The sequence below is a fragment of the Psammomys obesus genome, unplaced genomic scaffold (genome assembly GCF_907164565.1).
Source record: "Psammomys obesus unplaced genomic scaffold, mPsaObe1.curated_primary_1811, whole genome shotgun sequence".
Lineage (NCBI taxonomy): Eukaryota > Metazoa > Chordata > Mammalia > Rodentia > Muridae > Psammomys > Psammomys obesus.
In genome coordinates, this window is record NW_026596079.1 from 36,191,790 (window position 1) to 36,209,797 (window position 18,008).

The following is an 18,008-nucleotide window of genomic DNA, read 5'->3' on the forward strand; positions in this document are numbered from 1 at the left end:
AGGAAAGGAAAGGAAAGGAAAGGAAAGGAAAGGAAAGGAAAGGAAAGAAAGGAAAATGCTTAATTTGGGGCTTACAGTCCCACCCAATCAGATGTCTTTATTTCTTTGGTGGTTAGGAGTTTCTTTACGCATTATGTTACCAATGTTGACCCACATGACTGAAATAAATGTATAGCCTTATTATTTTGTAACACACTGGGAATTAGACCTATGATCTCCAACATATTATGCAAGCACTCTATCAACAGGCTATACCCTTAAACTACTGTTTTTCTTTTGATTTTGAGGCAGGGTCTCAGTAAACTACTCTGATTTATTGCTGCAGTCTTCAGAGTAACTGGGATTACCAATTTGTACCACCAGATACAGTATAATTCCTTTAAATTTCATGGGAAAGTTTTAAAGTAGCTGCATATATCATAATGTTTTAACATCTACTCTTTCTGCCTCTTGTTTCCAGCTAATCTCACCCAGAATTCTCTGTGGAATCAGAATAGGCATTCAGTGTAGGTGAAAATGATGTCCTGTGACTTCATCTACTGCCACAGAAGAGATGGGGTTAGAAGCCGGTGTCTAAAACACCCAATGGAAGACCTCTGTCACTTAGCTGTACCTGGTTGGCCAGCTCCATGGCTCTGATTCTTCCACATATCTGTGACTCTAAGGCAACTATTCATTATGTCTTAGCTGTGAAGTAATAATAGTGGTTATGGATATTTCTTAACAATGATATGAGTAGGGATTCAAATCTGATATTAAAAAATAATGGCATGCAAAATGTTAACTGAGGTTTCAATAAATTTAGGAGAACATTAAGCAACTGAGATCCTCCGACATTTTATCTTGGTGTTGAAAATATGTTACACCAATTTAGCTTCAGTTACAAATGGAAATTTAAGGTAGTCCTGAAGCTGAAAAGACAGGAGGTAAAATTAATACTGTCTGTCCCATAATATGTGCCTTCTATTAGCCTTCCCCACTGCAATGCCACTCTAGTAAATGCCAAATTTGGGGGAGGGGTAAAAAGAAACAAACACAAAAAGAAGCCAGAACTCTAACAAAATACATTTTTATATTCTTTAAAAGTGTGCTAGGGACAGGCTGCCTGGAGAGGTGGTTTGGTGGTTACAAGCATTGGCTGCTTTTCAGCGGACTGGGTTTCATTCCCAGTATCCTTTGTAACTCCAGGTCCAGTCAGCCCACTTCTGGCATTTTCGGTCACCAGGCACTCATGTGGTACAGAAGTGTACACGCAAGCAAAAGACCCATGGACATAAAAAATAAAATAAAATGTCTCTGTCACTCATTTCAATCCAATAACACCACAGCCCTCACGGAGATAAAACTGAGATTCTGCATACTGTTATATTCTCACAAACACCAGCATCTTTTAAAAATCTAGGCAAGGTCCTAGTATTTTCATCTACATCATGTTATTTCTCTGATGAGCACATGGCTTACCATGGGTTGTTAGCATTCTCTCTGTGTCTGTATATACCAGAAGTGAGAGCTCACGTGAAGTCAAAACTGGGCAGGCTCTGTGCTCCTCCTTCAGTGTGTCACTGACTACGGAACCTTAGATCACTTACTTGAGCCTCTGTGTGCCCCGGTGTAAGCATTTATAGGTTCTCAACTACAAAGCTCTGAGCCTACTGCTGGACAGACAGGAGACTCAAACAATTCATTCCATACATGTGTTGAACATCACTGAAGTCCACACATAGAAAAGCCACAGAATTCAAATTCTCTGTGCACTCAACTTCAGTTCAGGCAGTGGGCACACTGTGCTCAGTCTCATGTATATGGAAGTAATTAAACCTAAATTTAGACTGGAACATATTATATTCTGTTTCATCACTAATTAACATATCAAATATTGCCTTTCCTTAAGTACTGGTGAGACTGCCTCTGGTCTAAAATATCCATGTGAAGGGCATTTCTTATCAAGAATAGCAAGCTTGTATTTCACAGACACTGGCCTAATGGCCTCGTCTTAAATAAACAGAAGTAGCTCTCTGAAACATTGGATTTTTCTAAAACAATGCATCTGGTTGTTCACTTGAGGTTCACATGCTCTATGACGATCTAAAAAATTCTGTTTGTTTACGTACTCAAAATTCCCCCAAAGTTGATGATCTTAAAATTCTCTTTTCTGCATAAGAACTATAAAAACTGGTTCTAAGGACACTGTTGGATTCAGTCATCCTCCTAGCAGTTTGTACTAAAAGGATGAAGACAACAACAACAGCAACAATAATGCTAACACTGTATTTTTAAATTTTTATTGATCTATTATTTATTATCATTTATTCACTTTGTAACCCAGCTGTTGCCTCCTCCTTCATCTCCTCCCATGCCCAACCGTCCTTCCTCATCTCCTCCCATATCCCTCCCCTAATCCACTGATAGGAGAGGTCATCCTCCCCATCCCTCTGACCCTAGCCTATCAGGTCTCATCAGGACTGGCTGCATTGTCTTCCTCTGTGGCCTGGTAAGGCTGCCCAGCCCTGAGGGGACAGTGATCAAAGAGACTGCCACTGAGTTCACATCAGAGAAAGCCCCTGCTCCCCTTACTAGGAACCTACTTGGAGACTGAGTCTATGGGCTACATCTGAGCAAGGGCCAAGGTCCTCACTTGATTTCTCTAGTAGAAAAGAATGGTGTTATTGATTTCACCGGTGTTCAGAATAAATCCTATTACAGGGTGTGAAGGGCTGAAATTGTCACCACTGCAGTGTTGAGGCCTGCTTGATGAGAACAGCATATGGCAGGGAGTCTTACACGTCCTACCTACATCCACTATTTCAGTTCCATAAACATATTCATCACAGTTTTTTGGCCATGGACTCCTGCCATAGAAATAATGTATTTCTGTGCTATGATATAGTTGGAAGAACTCATTTTGTTTTAACAGTGGTTAAAAAAAAATCTGTATTGGATTAGCGTGGCTCCTTCTACCCAACAAATAGAATTATGTATCCCCTTAATTGATAACTGAAGTTGTTATCAAACCCTTCCACAGTGAAATGCAGCATCAACTGCTGGACACCAAATTAAGAAAATCTCATTAAATTCAAAGCAGCCCCATGAAAATCCAGTGACCATGGTAAATAGTATGCCTCATTTACATGTTTCTAAGATTTACTGCAAGACAGAGTATGCTGAACCCTAATTATATCGGCTTCTAGTGGACTTCAAACTGAAACAACAATCTCCCCCCAACCAAAAAATGTATGAACTTAGAAGAGTTTGGAATTTACAAGACAGAACCTTAACTCCACACCATGAAGGAAGGCAACTATTTCTCAACAAGAGAAGGTTAGTATTCAACCATCATAAAATGATGTCACCAGGTACTGTGACTACTTTAATATTTAATAAAAACTTAGAAATACATACTGAAATTAAAAGAATAAAAATCTCTCCCCCTTCACTAAATTTTACATTGCCAAGAAACCTCTGATGGTCTTTTTGCCCAGCTTTCCACTGACCTTTTTTTTTTTTTTTTTTTTTTTAATGAGAAAATTCCTCCAAAATACTTTCTGTGTATTGGCCCTTCAGAGAGAAATTTCAATGTGGAGGTCATCTGTGCACAATCTGAGGCCCGGTAACTAACAATTGAAAAGGTCCCTTCTCAGAACTGAGTACAAGGACCCATATAAGATGACCGAGTTAGCTGCCAAGCAAACTCATGGAATATCATGGAATATGTAGGCTGATGGGTTGACTGAATTTTATGAATATCTCTCAAAATACTAGCATTTTGACTTTTCCTGAGTGACACTGCAAGACTTAATTCATCTGAAATTGCAAACACTGGCCAGGCAAGCAAAGTGAGGGAGACTGGACAAATTCCAGTGTGGCAGTAACTTACAGAATGAATGGCCTTCTGTGATTTACGTCCCTGACGTTTGCATTACTGTGCTTCCTCTCCCAGAATGCACTGAGCTAACTATTCTCTTAGGAAACAAAGAATGTGATATCATAAGCCAGGTTATAGATGACATTCAAATCTGCCCGCTCTGATTGCATTGATCACACTTGTGAGAATCAACCTGATACACAGAGTGCTCCATTTGGGAAAGCCTCATGCCAACCACCAGCACCACGTAAGTAAAACATCTAGAAGATAACCCACCATCAGACATGGTTCAGCTGTAGGCTTGACTGGCTAATGAATTCCATTTTGTGAGGAATCTTGAATTAAAAGCATCCAAAACAAGCTGCTTCCAGTACTCTGATACACAGAAAATATGTGAGATGCCATCTTCATATAGGTGGACTCCTCCTCTAACAAAACACAATAAACAAGGTAGTTTATAAAACAGAACTTTATTTCTCCTGGCCTTAAGATTACAGTAGTCTAAGGTTAAGGATCTAGGAGATCTGATTTTTGATGAAGGTCTACTTGCTAGCTTACAGAACGCTACTGTCTTGTGTCTCATATGTAGACAGAACAACAAATATCCCTCAGGGTCCTTTCATCTAGGTATTAATCCCATCTGTTAAAGCACAGTCCTGTGGCCTGATAACTTCAAAAAGTCACGCCACCTAATTTCATCACTGTGAAGCTTCCAACAGATATACTTGGAGGAGATACAAACATAGTAGGTTGTAGCATATGAGAAACAGGTGCCATGTTTTTAAGCTATTCAGCTGTCTAAATGTGTTGCAGAGAAATGGATAGCTAATACCTCTCCAGCCTATAATGCTTTGTAGATGTTTATTTCTCAAAATGTTGTTTAGTGAGTAAAAAAATATTCTATAGTGATAGGTAAAAATGTATGCAGATTTTCAAAGAATTGTCACAACTTTTAAATATAAAGATTTCACTGTACAAAAGAACTACATCCAACTAATAATGGCTGAGAGAGAATTAGTCTATAAATCTCAAGGGACAAGCCTCTTACAATTATTCAGAAAAAAAAAAAAAGGTCAACCCTGAAATCACATATATACAAACAATGAAATGGACTCAACATGGTGGGAATGTAAACTTGTACAACCACTTTGGAAATCAAACTGACACTTTCTCAGATAATTAGGAATGGTGCTACCTCAAGATCCAGATATACCACTCCTAGGTATATATCCAAAATTCGTGCAAGTATACAATGAGGACATTTGCTCAAATATGTTAGTAGCAGCTTTATTATTAATAGCTAGAATCTGGAAACAACCCAGATGCCCCTCAATGGAGGAATGGATACAGAAATTGTGGTACATTTACACAAGGGAATACTACTCAGCTATTAATATAGCAATTTATATAGTTTTGCATATACATTTATATACATATAGATGCATATAGCGAGAATAAGATAAACAGAGACATAGCTGTAGCCGTAGAAATAGACATAGATGGAGACATAGATACAAAGATATATATCTAAGACAGGCCACCAACTTGAGAGGGAATAGGGGAAGAGATAGAAGTTGTTAAAGGAAGGAAAGGGAAAAGAGGAAATGATGTAATTATTTTTTAACTAAAATTAAAACATTAAAAAGACTTAACTGTGCAGTGTTAAAGAAACAAATGTAAGCCTCACAGGGCAGGGATATTTGGAGAAGGTTCTATGTTGAGATAATATTATATGCTTAAATTAACTAGCTGAATGAAGAATGCATAGTCAGGAGGTAATTTCCACAATATGCATTGCGCACAGATATGCTTTTCCTTTGAATATTATGCTATAGGAAGCAATCTTGGGAACAAATGGAATCCTTCCTTGACCGGAACTGCCTGGAAGATATTTCCTGAACTAGACAAAGTGTTCTCCTATGTTTACTCCCATTTCTTCCTGAAAGTAATCCCCACAGAAACTTAAACCTGTTCCAGACTGAGCTAAAACTGAGTTCAGCTGTTTATCCTAATTTAACCAGGATGGTGTTTGATAATACTATCATTATGAGCTTTTGCTCATGAAGTAAGAGAAACTACATCAAAAAACTGGTTGTCCAGCTGGATTTGGTTTTAAAGTATGCTAAAATTTCATAAAGTCCACTCTTTACAACATCAGTGAGTGCAAAGCAAGGTAGCCTCTTGTCCCTCTTACAAGTGCACACCAATGACCTCTAAACAAATGGGCCTTTCCTTCTGCTGGAGGTACTGAGAATAAGTCACTATTAAGTGTTCTACCACAACCAAGACATATATATCACTTACGCGAAGGCTCCAGAAACATCAATAAAGAGGATACAGAGACTGCCCCTGTTTCCCTTACTAGGGAACCCACTTGGAGACTGAGCTGAGTGGCTAACTCTTTGATCACCTCCTCCATGGTGGTGGGGGGGCAGCCTTATCAGGCCACAGAGGAGGACAATGCAGCCACTCCTGATGAGACCTGATAGGCTAGGGTCAGATGGAAGGGGAGGAGGTCGTCCCCTATCAGTGGACTATGGAAGGGGCATAGGAGGAGAAGAGGGAGGGAGGGTGGGATTGGGAGGAGACAAGGGAAGGGACTACAGCTGGGATACAAAGTGAATAAATTGTAATAAATTAAAAAAATATTTTTTTAAAAAAAGAAGATGCAGAAAGAACACAGGATCCAAAATATCTGGGGGTTGGGGGTGGAAGGGGACTACAAAAAGCTACCGTCTGGGAATGACAGTCTTTGCAACTGTGAATCACAGCAGCTGCAGTTGTCTGTCATTGGTCTGCATAAGATTGCATGTGTCAGCAGTCAGCGATGATGGGAGGACTCTCTCAACCTGTGGAACTCATGGCAACATATATATTTTTGGAGATGGGGAGACCTTGTATGCCATTGTGTACCTATTAGTGAGCTCACCAAGCTGCAATGGAAACTTTTAGACCTGCAGTCACATACACAGCCCTAGTTAAACTCACATGGTCATGAAGCTAAGAGACATGCATGTGGGAGATAGACTTATAAGAAAGAGGGGTAGATAAGGTCAGGGAGGAGACTAGGGAGGTACTGATTATAATTAGGATGCATTGAAAACATGGTTGAATTTGTCAGAGAGCAAACTGGGTTAGAGTTTTCATTGAGCTTTTTAAAAAGATGCAAATTCAGAATAATAACAGAACCAAGAAGGCAGAGAGAGGCAGAGAGAGGAGGCTGGGTGGTAAAGAGAGAAAGAACAGTGAAGGGAAACTGCCTCATCATATGTGGAAAAGATGAACGTGTGATGGCATCGAGGGGCAGGAGGGATCACACTCAACTCATTCTTCAGTCACAGAAAACTAGGAATGGGGAAGACATTCATGAAGGAGGTGGACTGTGTTAACTGATCACCTACAAAGCACATAGGACTTAAACCCAGCCCTAAAGAGCCCAGGAATTTTGCCAGGCATGAGATTGGCAGTTTAGTCTCACAAAAAGTTAAACCCAAGTTTGAAGCCCCAGAAACAGGTAAAGGTCAGGTCTCATAAATACAATGGAAAATTAGTACACACCACAGAATACCTATAATGGAGAATGGTCACCTTCCGGCCCCACCCACCCCAACTATCCCCACCTCCCAGTTCTAAGAACACCATCAGCCTAGTAGGACAGAGTTCAAAATATCGTTCTCTGAAAAACTTAACAATCATATGACAAATATCAACAGTTATTCACATATTCACATAAAGGGGCAAAATAAAGTGAACATACAGTAAAGTATACTCAGTGAGGTCACCATGGATCTGGGACATGGGTCTGTTTCAGTTTAATGGAATAAGAGATTTTAAAATGTATTCCCCAACTTTATATGTCTATGTATATATGGTATATATGATACATACAAGTATGTACATGTATTAGACGTGTGTATACACATATCAATATGTATATGTATGTATGAATATACATATAGGCTTGATACATACACACATATACATACATAAACACACACATACATATACATACATAGTATATATAATTTGAGGTGTGCATATAGGTTGGTGAATGGTAATTTGCTATGATGTTGCACATTTGATTGTATTTTTTCTGTAGATGTTTTGCTCAGTATAAAATTTAAATTTTGTTCATAGATGTGAGTAGTAGAAAGTTCATTTTTGTAGAAACTATTCTGAATGAGGTCCATAGCTGAAATATTTTCATTGAATATATACTTCTTGAACAGCACACTTGCTGTAAGTTTTAAAAATTTAGTTCCAGAGATTATTCATCACCTATTTTTCAATTAAATAGATTGGATTTCTTGATAACAGAGACAGTGGGTTCCAAGAAAGAATCTATTTCAGAAAGTCTTTGGATTGCATGAGTGCATTTACATGCATCTAATGAAGAAAATTAATTTACTTACACAAAACAGAAGTTTTATGAGAAATATAAATTGCATTTGTTAATAAGTGATTTGCATAATTCTGTCTTGTCAAGAGACCATGACCATATGTACATGTACTTCAGAGTCAATTTAAAGATTTTCATAATAGCTCAATCGAAGTGATATCTCATATCAAACTAAGAAATATTTGTGTTTAACTGTCAGCAATTTATAAATAATAAGGGAATAAGTAATTAAATATTTGGTACTTAGTTTTGCTATATCAAGGTACCCATTTAAGTGACTTTCAATTTTCTTTCATAGATTTTTAGTACTGAGTAGTTTTTGCAAGAGAGTCAAATGAATTACAGCCTTACAATAAAACAAATAAGCTTTGTGGCATTAATCAATAGAGATACACACAAAGCCTTTTGTTAAATGGATATTCATGTGCATTTTCCTTCTTAGAGTTTTCATCTAAATAAAAAGCAGTCAACAGGGAGGAATCTTCCAAAGCACAAAAAATAGGGCGAAATTCTTCACCCTTTATTTCTTAGCTTTGCCAAGCTAATACTTGATTATTAGTAGGAAACAGAGTCACAGTTGGACACATCAGCGTAGTTGCAAAGACCCTAGATTTACGGCATGTGTAAGACTGCTTCTGGAGATAATTAGAAAGTGAGTTGGCGGTCGAATAAAGAAGACTGCCATTACAGAAGTCCCTCTAATCATTTGAAGGTCGAGATACAACAACAGGAATAGTGAATTTTCTCTTTGAGCTTTTCTCTTTTTCTCTTTTCTCCATCCATCTCCTCAGACCCTCAGATATATTTCAATATACTTTTATGAATTCTATTGTTTACATTTCCGTGGAAAATCCTAATACCAGCTAACATTTCTTTTCAGAAACTTAACGTGCTACCTTCTGCCTTTATTCTGAGAATTTTCTGCCATATCATTCTGAGAATTTTTATCCATGTCTGTAATACGCAAACTGTGCCCTTTTACAGAGAGGGCTCTTTAAGAGTCAACAATTAGGTCACTTATTAAACTTATGACACTACTTTCAGAAATCAAACCATTCACTTAAAATATTCCTGAAAATCAATTATACCCCAGGCCACTCTGCTACCCACCAAAGTTATAGCTTATAAATATGCAGGCATCTCTTTGTGGCCTTATGAAACCAGCATTCAGTGGAAGACACATACAGATTAGAACAGAGAGTAAAAGTGGGACCAAAATGGCATGGATCAGTGAAACAGAAGACTAGAGAAGTCTCAGCAACAAAGAATGTAGCGTGTCTGAACTTTATGTAAGATCATATGTAAACATCTGCAACGGAGAAAAGCAAACTCTGCAAAACAGATCATGACGGTGACTGTGGTAAGGAAGAAAAGAGCTGACAAAGGATGAGTTAGAGTGCTAAGAACAGTGGGGTTTGTTATTATTTGTGTGTATGTTATGTTATCTGAAAAGGTATGAGAAAATGACTTTCAATTGTTTTAATCAAAATATTATGTTCCCCTAACAATATATTTATTAGTGGAGAAACTCATACAGAAAAGCAATGATTGAGCATGTTCATGGTTTACTACAAACAAGTCTCCCCTTTTTTTTTATGCTATAACATGGATGGTTCCGACACCTTAAAAAATTTCTGAGTTTGATATAATGCTGGGAGTTTTAGACAGAGTAAGTTAAGAGAAATGAAAAACATACAAATAGTAGAATAGAGTTAAATTATCCAAGTTTGTAGATGACAGAATAAAATTAAAGATTTACTTAGACTATTAAATTAATAAAAAATTAGAAATACAATCTACAAAAATCATACAAAATTAGTAGCATTTTCATAGATGAATAATAACAATATATGTAAAGACTTATAAAAGTTCCTCTTCACAATAATTACAAAACTATTCCTAAGAAGAAAGTTAACCAAAGAAGTGAGACTTCTACAATGAAAATTCAAATCACTGATAAAAACATTGAAGACATGGAAAGTGAAAATCATCATATTATAGATTGCTTATGAATTGCAAGAATTAGTACTAAAATATACACATTAGCCAAATTAATTTATAAACTCAATATAACACCTATCAAAACTCCAACAGCATTCTAAAGAGCCCAGGGAATCCTGAAGAAAGGGGGCGAAACTAAAACCATAACTGTGCCCAAATCTCATACTTTTTTACAGAGCCACAGTAACTAAACTTCATATATTCCTTCTAAACAGACATGCACCCCAGCTAGTAGAGAACACAGGAACATATCTACAATTGGATGATTCTTGTTTAATTTATTACAATTTATTTACTTTGTAAACCAGCTGTAGCCCTCTCCCTAGTCCCATCCCAATCCTGCCCTTCCTCCTTCTTCTCCTCCCACTCCCCTTCCCCAGTCCACTGATAGGTCTTCCTTTCTTCCATCTGATCCTAACCTATTAGGTCTCATCAGGACTGGCTGCATTGTCTTCCTCTGTGGCTGGTAAGGCTACCCTCCCAACTCAGGAAGAGGTGATCAAAGAGCCACCCACTGAGTTCATGTCAGAGACAGTCCCTGTTCCCATTACTAGGGAATCCACTTGGAGACTGAGCTGCCATGGGATACATCTGTGCAGGGGTTCTAGGTTATCTCCATGAATGGTCCTTGGTTGCAGTCTCAGAAAACACCCAGATTTTTGGTTCTGTTGCTCTCCTTGTGGAGCACCTGTTCCCTCCAGGTCTTTCATCTCCCCTTTCTTTCCTAAGATTCCCTTCCCTCTTCCCAAAGTTTGGCTATGAATCTCAGCATCTACTTTAATACCCTTCTGAGTAGAGTCTTTTTTTTGGGGGGGGGAGGTGTAGAGTCTTTTAGAGGCCCTCTGTGGTAGGCTCCTGTCCTGTTCCCTGTTTCCTTCCTCTTCGAATGGAACCCTCCTCCATTGTTGGTGGGAATGTAAACTTGTACAACCAGATTGATTAATCTAGCACTTTCTCAGAAAATTAGGAATAGTGCTACCTCAAGATCCAGCTATACCACTCCTAGGCATATATCCAAAATATGCTCAAGTATATAACAAGGACATTTGCTCAGCCATGTTTGTAGCAGCTTTATTTGTAAGAGCCAAAATCTGGAAACAATCCAGGTGACCCTCAGTTGAGAACTGGATACAAAAATTGTTGTACATTTACAAAATGGAATACTACTCAGCAATTAAAAACAAGGAAATCATGAAATTTCATGAAAATCATGAAATGGTGGAAACTAGAAAATATTATCCTGAGTGAGGTATCTCAGAAGCAGAAAGACATACGTGGTATATACTCACTTATTAGTGGATATTAGACATAAAATATAAGATAATTATGCTAAAATCTGTACACCGAAAAAGCTAAGCAGGAAGGAGGACACTGGGTAAGATGATCAATCCTTACTCATGAGGAAAGGCAAATGGGATAGACATCAGAAGAGGGAGAAATTGGATGATTCTTGACAGTTACAACACAAATACATGCTAAGGATCTGAAACTCTGACAATAAAAGAAAAGATAGAGAAACACTTCATGAATCTGGCATAGGTACAAGAATCAAAGTTTAAAAAAAAACAGAAAAATCAATAATATAAAACTGAAAACCTGCTCAGTCAACAGAGTGAAGAGATAGCCTTTCAGAATGGAGAAAATACTTTCAAATATTCTTCTGAAAAGGGGATATTCCTAATCTATAAAATATTTTTTAAATAACATTAAAAGTGATCCAGTCTTTTCTGTATATATTTATTGTATTTTAAATGTACAGGTTTTTGTCTGCTTGTATCCGTGCACACAGAATGGAAGCAATGCCCACAGCCATCAAAGAAGGATCTTCTGTCCCCTAGAACTAGAGTTGCCAATGATTGTGAATCACCACATGGGTGCTAGGAACCAAGCCTGGGACCTTTGCAGGAAGATAAACTGTTCTTGACCACCAAACAATTTCTCTATCCCCAAGTGAAACAAAACAAACAGAACAAAACAAAAAATGCTTAAAAGAATAAATGCAGATGGCAAACAACATGAAAAATCTCAGTATCATTATTGATCATGAAAACTAAAACTAAATACAATTATAATAAGTAGTGCCAAAACACCCCACATAGAAAAAGAATAAGAGCTCATTTTTCCTGGATGTGAAAAGACTTCTTTGCATCCGTAGTAAGAATATACATTAATACAAGCAGCATGAGGAACAATGTTGACATTCTGCACCAACTATAGATCAATTAAAGGATTGGTCCATATATCCCTCTTTGTATTAATATCTATAATAAAATAAAATAATCATACAAAGTGATAGCTGAATGACCAAGTCCATATGACACCATTCACAATAGTGAAGATATGGAATCAATCCAGTCAACTGATGAATGAGCAAAGGAAATGTGGTGTATATGATAATAGTCAATCATGTACTATTTATCCATATACAATGAAATCTTGTCATTGACAGCAAGATAGATGTAACCAGAGGATGTTATGTGAAATAAAACAGACAAAGAAATACATGTTCCATCTCATACATGCAAGATAAAATATTAACGAGACTCAGCTAGGAGAACACAGTGATCAGAGGAGACTTAAATGGGGTGGTTAGAGGATGGAAAATGGCAGGCTTGATTTGATCAACACATACTTCATGAATATAGTGAAATTTTGGACTGAAAAACACTCATATGTACTATAAATGCGTGTGTTCAAAAATTTTAAAAACTGAAGGCAGGTTTATCAAAGAAGCATTTTGTCTTTCTATCGCCAGCTGTTGCTGATCATAGACACAGTGTCAGTGTCTCTTCGCCCTTCTACACAAGAGGAAGCCAACAATGATTCCCCTTCTTCCATCATTGCAATGTTTTCTATCTCCCCCATTCAGCTTATTAATGTTGTCATTTGTTATGGCAATCTTGCAAATATCTACATTCTATTCTAGTCTGGACATAGTTGTAAAATAGAAAGTAATATATACATTGTATTTTGAAGATACATGCAACAAAATGAAGATACAAAGTGAAAACTTGAATTATGGTTACTTAATTGTATAAACTCATAACCAACACTGCTGTTAGGTATAGAATATGTCTATTATTCCAAAAAGTTCTCCCACTTCCCTCATAATAAATTTCTAAGTCCCAAAGGACGCCCATATTCTTAGCTCTATCATCTATATTAGTTTTATCTAGTCTAGAAATTCTTAATAGAATTATTGAATATGTTATACATTTGCCCAAAATAAAGGCATAGATATACATGATTTGTATCAACACATCATTTTCTCTTTATTATGAGGTAGTGTCCCATTGCATTGATATAAAACTTGATTATCTAATCTTCCTGGTGAAGACTTGGTGTTTTTTCTTTTTTTCTCAGTTTACAGCTAATATAAATAATAACTATTCTCTATGCATTTGGCTGAATAGGATTAATTCAGTTTATTGAACCTTAGTCTCTCTACTTAACATGAGAATTTAATGATTCTTAAATTCAATTTCTAAAGTAATTTCTAGCCCTAAAATGCATGCTATAAAAATCCACACACAGGTGCTGTGTAAGTAAAGCTTTTCATGTGGCTTGAATAAATACAATAACTTATCATAGGTCCATAAATGCCTAAAGCAGCCAAGTTGCAATATATCTCTCCAGCCTTAAAATGCCTTTTATTATGAATAATAATGTAATAAAATTATTAATTCTAAGAATTTATATATCAGCACTTTGTGATCAAAAATCGTTGCAAAGTTCTTTCACTGTAATAAAAATCACATTTGAAATATTTTAGACAAACTTGAGAATCATTAGATTAAAATATTATTTAATTTTTTGAGCTTTAGAAGTTTGATAATTCCCTATATATATTTTTTTTAATCTTCAGACATTCCCCAAAGATGCCTGCCTTATTCTCTCCTATTATTATCTGTTATGGGTACCAAATCTACTTCTTATGTCCAAAATTACAATTTAGGAGCCATAAGAAAAAAAAGACTCCTTTAATGTTGCCAAAGGCAAACCATATGGGTGCAGAAAAGTTCCAAACATTAATCTGTATAACAGTACCAAAGGATCTTCAAAATGTAAAGAATGTAATTCCAGTTGCATTGTAGTAAAAATGTCTGAGGATAGGGGAAATTCTAAAGAACTTAGACATTAGAACAGGAGAAAACCCACCACACTTTCCCAGAGCCCAAGCCAAATAGACACTCTTGCGGTGTGGAGGGAAGATGAGGAATCCTTAGTCTTCACACTAGGGTATCAGCTGTGGCTTTAAGCTAGATAGAACCAGAAAAGAAAACCCCCTCTATACCAGTTGCCATTTATGAAACAGAAGGAAGAGCCCTTGGGTCTGGATTACAAATTACGATGAAGTGAAAATACAGAACACATACTAAATCTTTTGACAGACACTGCTCACGAAGATACTGGGGCCCAGAGGAAAAGAGGTGTAATGAGAAATTTAAAACAACAAAGTATGAACAGAGGCATAGGAGAGAATAAGGCAGGCATGTTTGGGGGATGCCTAAAGGTTAAAAAAAAATGAACGTAAGAAATTAACATCTTTCCACAGCTAAACAAAGCATTAAATGGTGTTTTAATCTAATGTTTCTCAAGTTAGTGTAAAACATATAGAATATGACTTTTACTATAGTGAAAGAACTAAGCAAATTCTCAGAGTGATCCCTAAATCTACCCCTAGGCTACTTTAGATTCATTTAAGTAGAAGGTTTGACTCTGCCAGAGCTATTAACATATAAAAGCGTTTAAATAAACCTCCCTCACTAAAGTAAAGCTCCAAAATTCATTGGGACTATGGAGATGGCTCAGTGGGTAAAAAGCAGGTAATACTCTTCCTGCATAAACACGAGGCCCAGAGTTTACCCATAAAAAAAAAAAAAAAAAAAAAAAAAAAAAAAAAAAAGTGCCTGCACAGGACCGGGGAAGCAGAGCTAGGAGCACAGTGGGGTTACCAACCTGCCAGGGCAGTCAGTTAGTGAGCGGCAGGTTCAGTGACCTAGCCCATGTCAAAACACAAGGTAGACAGGGACAGCAGACACTGATATCTACCTCTTCCGGTATCAGCCTGTGTACTCCCGCAACCACGTGTGCGCGCACATACATACATGAACCACATACCTATACAAACACAAAAGAAAAAAAAATGTGACATCCACCCATGTTACATTTTAAGCCATAGATACATAATTTTATAAATATCTTTTTGAGGTTTTTTTTGGGGGGGGAGGAGGGTTGTTTGTTTGTTTCTTTGTTTCGATACAAGGTTTTCCTGTGTAGCCTTGGCTGTCCTGGACTCACTTTGTAGACGAGGCTGCCCTCAAACTCACAGAGATCCGCCTGCCTCTGCCTCCCAGATTTCTGGGATCACAGGTGTGCACCACCACGCCAGGCTTACAGATATCTTTTTAATATTAGGGGAAAGAATTTAGATAGCAGAGACTTTGCGAATAAAAGTGAATAAGCCAAAAGCCTAAATTATTAAAGCACAATTAATTAACAGAGGCAGCTCTTGGAAAAGAAAGTACCATAACATAGTCAACATAAGTGAATATAATTTTTTCATGTAATAATTTTAGCTGGGAAAACTAGTAATTTCTGCTCACTTACGAGACAAAAGCACGAAACTTCTGAGTGTAGCTTTCATTGTTTTCATTTTTAAACATTATACCACTTAAAATGGAATGTAACAAATGAAAGGTAGTTCCTGGTATGGAAGCTTACATCTTATCTCCAGTAAAATAATGAATATGAACTGAGCATGGCGCTTTTAACAGTATATTAATTGAAATACGAGACATAGCCAGTCATATTATGATGATTTCCAACCAGTGACTCCAATAGCGGAATGAAAATTCTCTCTAATCATAGGTGGAGACTGCAACCGTTTTTCCCCTAATTAAGCACTACTTACAAATTGCAGGAAGTGCCCAACAAGCACTTGAAAAAGGCCAGTACAATGGAGGAGCTAAATCTTTAAATTTACCTGAGATGTGCTCTACGTGGAATGTATGTACTATATTTGGATGGTAATACTAAAGCGGTAAATATTACAGTAATGCCTTTCCTTACAAATTGAAACAAACGTTTATTACCTTGGGCTAGAAGGGTATTACTAAAAATAATTTTACCCACCAGGTTTTATGTATTTACTAATTTTTATTACATTCCTTCATTTCTGGGGAGAGGTGGCTTGTGTGCCACAGCACGCATGTGGAGCTGAGAGGAGAATTTAAGCACATGCGCATCTCCTCACTCCTTTTACCGCATGGGTTCTGGGACAGAACGCACGTTACCAGGCTTGGAGCACATGTGTTTACTCTCTGAGCCATCTTGCTGGCCCTAACTCCGTGAAAAATTAAAACATCACATGTAGCTCACACCATATTTCTATTTCATACCTTGGCTTTAGAGACTTTAAACAAAACAATTTGTTTGATACATCTCTCTAAGATACCTACTTCTCACTTTAATACAAATTGTACAATTATGCCCATTTTGGCTTTACATTTTCACTTTTAAGGTTTCTTAAGAATAGCCACATTTCTCCCTATCCTTTTCTCCCTCCAAGTCCTCCCACATGCTCATTCTTGCTCTCTTACAAATTCATGGCCTCTTTCTTCATTAATTGTTTCTTTTTTCTAAACTATTCCTGTGATTTTTAGCTATTTGGAATAATTTCTGGTTTAGACTTACACAACACAAAAGACAAAATTGAAAACCTTCATCCAAGAAAAAGATGTCTTTAAGCCCAAGTTTTAGAATGTGAACTTGGGTAAAGAAGATAGCTGATTATATTTTACTGCTTAAATTTACATTTATTATTATTAATTTTTGTTGGGGAAAATGTGTGCTGCTTGATATTGGAAAGAGAGCATCCTACATGCTAGGCAAATGCTATTCCACTGATCTTCATGCATCTTCTGCCTGATTGCCCTTTACAGGGAATCTAGCAAAAATCTGGCAATGTGGGGAAATAAGGTCAAGATTAGTGTTCATCATAGAAGACCAGTTACTATTTAGAGACTAAAAACAGATTAACTCTTGATAAAGTAACGGACTAAATTAGAGAGGATTTAATTTAAAACTGTCCAAATTTAATCAGGATTCCAGGCTGTAGTCAGAAAGACTTGATTGAATCGGTTTCCCTGCAAAAGTATCTTTAAAAAAAGATACATAGTGAAATCATTTTAGTTTATGAAATATGAGACAGTTTAAGTGGTTTTAGTATGCATGCAACCATTATTAAAGAATTTACACAGCTTAAGAACAGAGGTGTTATCTTACTGTTTTTCTTTTCAAAGCAAAGATAACTGAAACACAAACGCATTAAATCCCTAGGATGAATTTCACTTTTAGAAAACAAATTACATATTCAACTGTACTCATCTGATGAATATTGGAAAGAAAGCCACATTAATTTTAAAACATTCACTTAACTTTTTATTAAAATAAGTTTACAACCAGGCATGGTGTGGTAGTACACACTTTTAATCCTAGATTCAGGAGGCAAAAGCAGGTGGATCTCTGTGAGTTTGAAGTAAGTTTGGTCTGTATTATGAGTTCCGGTACAGACAAGCTACATAGAGAGACCCTGTCTAAAATAAAAAAGGTTTATATCTGGTATGTATTATTTTCCAAGTCATATAAACTAATTCATTAAATAGAAATCTGTGTTTCTAATCACTCTAAAGCAAATAATGCTCTTACCAACAGTGTCTTGGAATCCTGGTTTCTAATCTAATA

General features: G+C 36.8%; 1 protein-coding gene across 2 annotated transcripts in view; it reads right to left on the bottom strand.

Moving 5' to 3' along the window:
• Window positions 1-18,008, bottom strand: part of Oxr1 (oxidation resistance 1) — a 432,963-nt gene that overhangs the window by 390,661 nt on the left and 24,294 nt on the right. Inside the window, exon 1 of one of the 2 annotated variants that reach the window (XM_055626277.1) lies at window positions 15,315-15,330. The exons of the other annotated variant lie outside the window; for it this stretch is intronic. The gene's annotated coding sequence lies outside the window, so the exon portion shown is untranslated. Of the gene's footprint in view, window positions 1-15,314; window positions 15,331-18,008 lie in introns of those variants that run through there. 2 annotated transcript variants of the gene reach the window in all.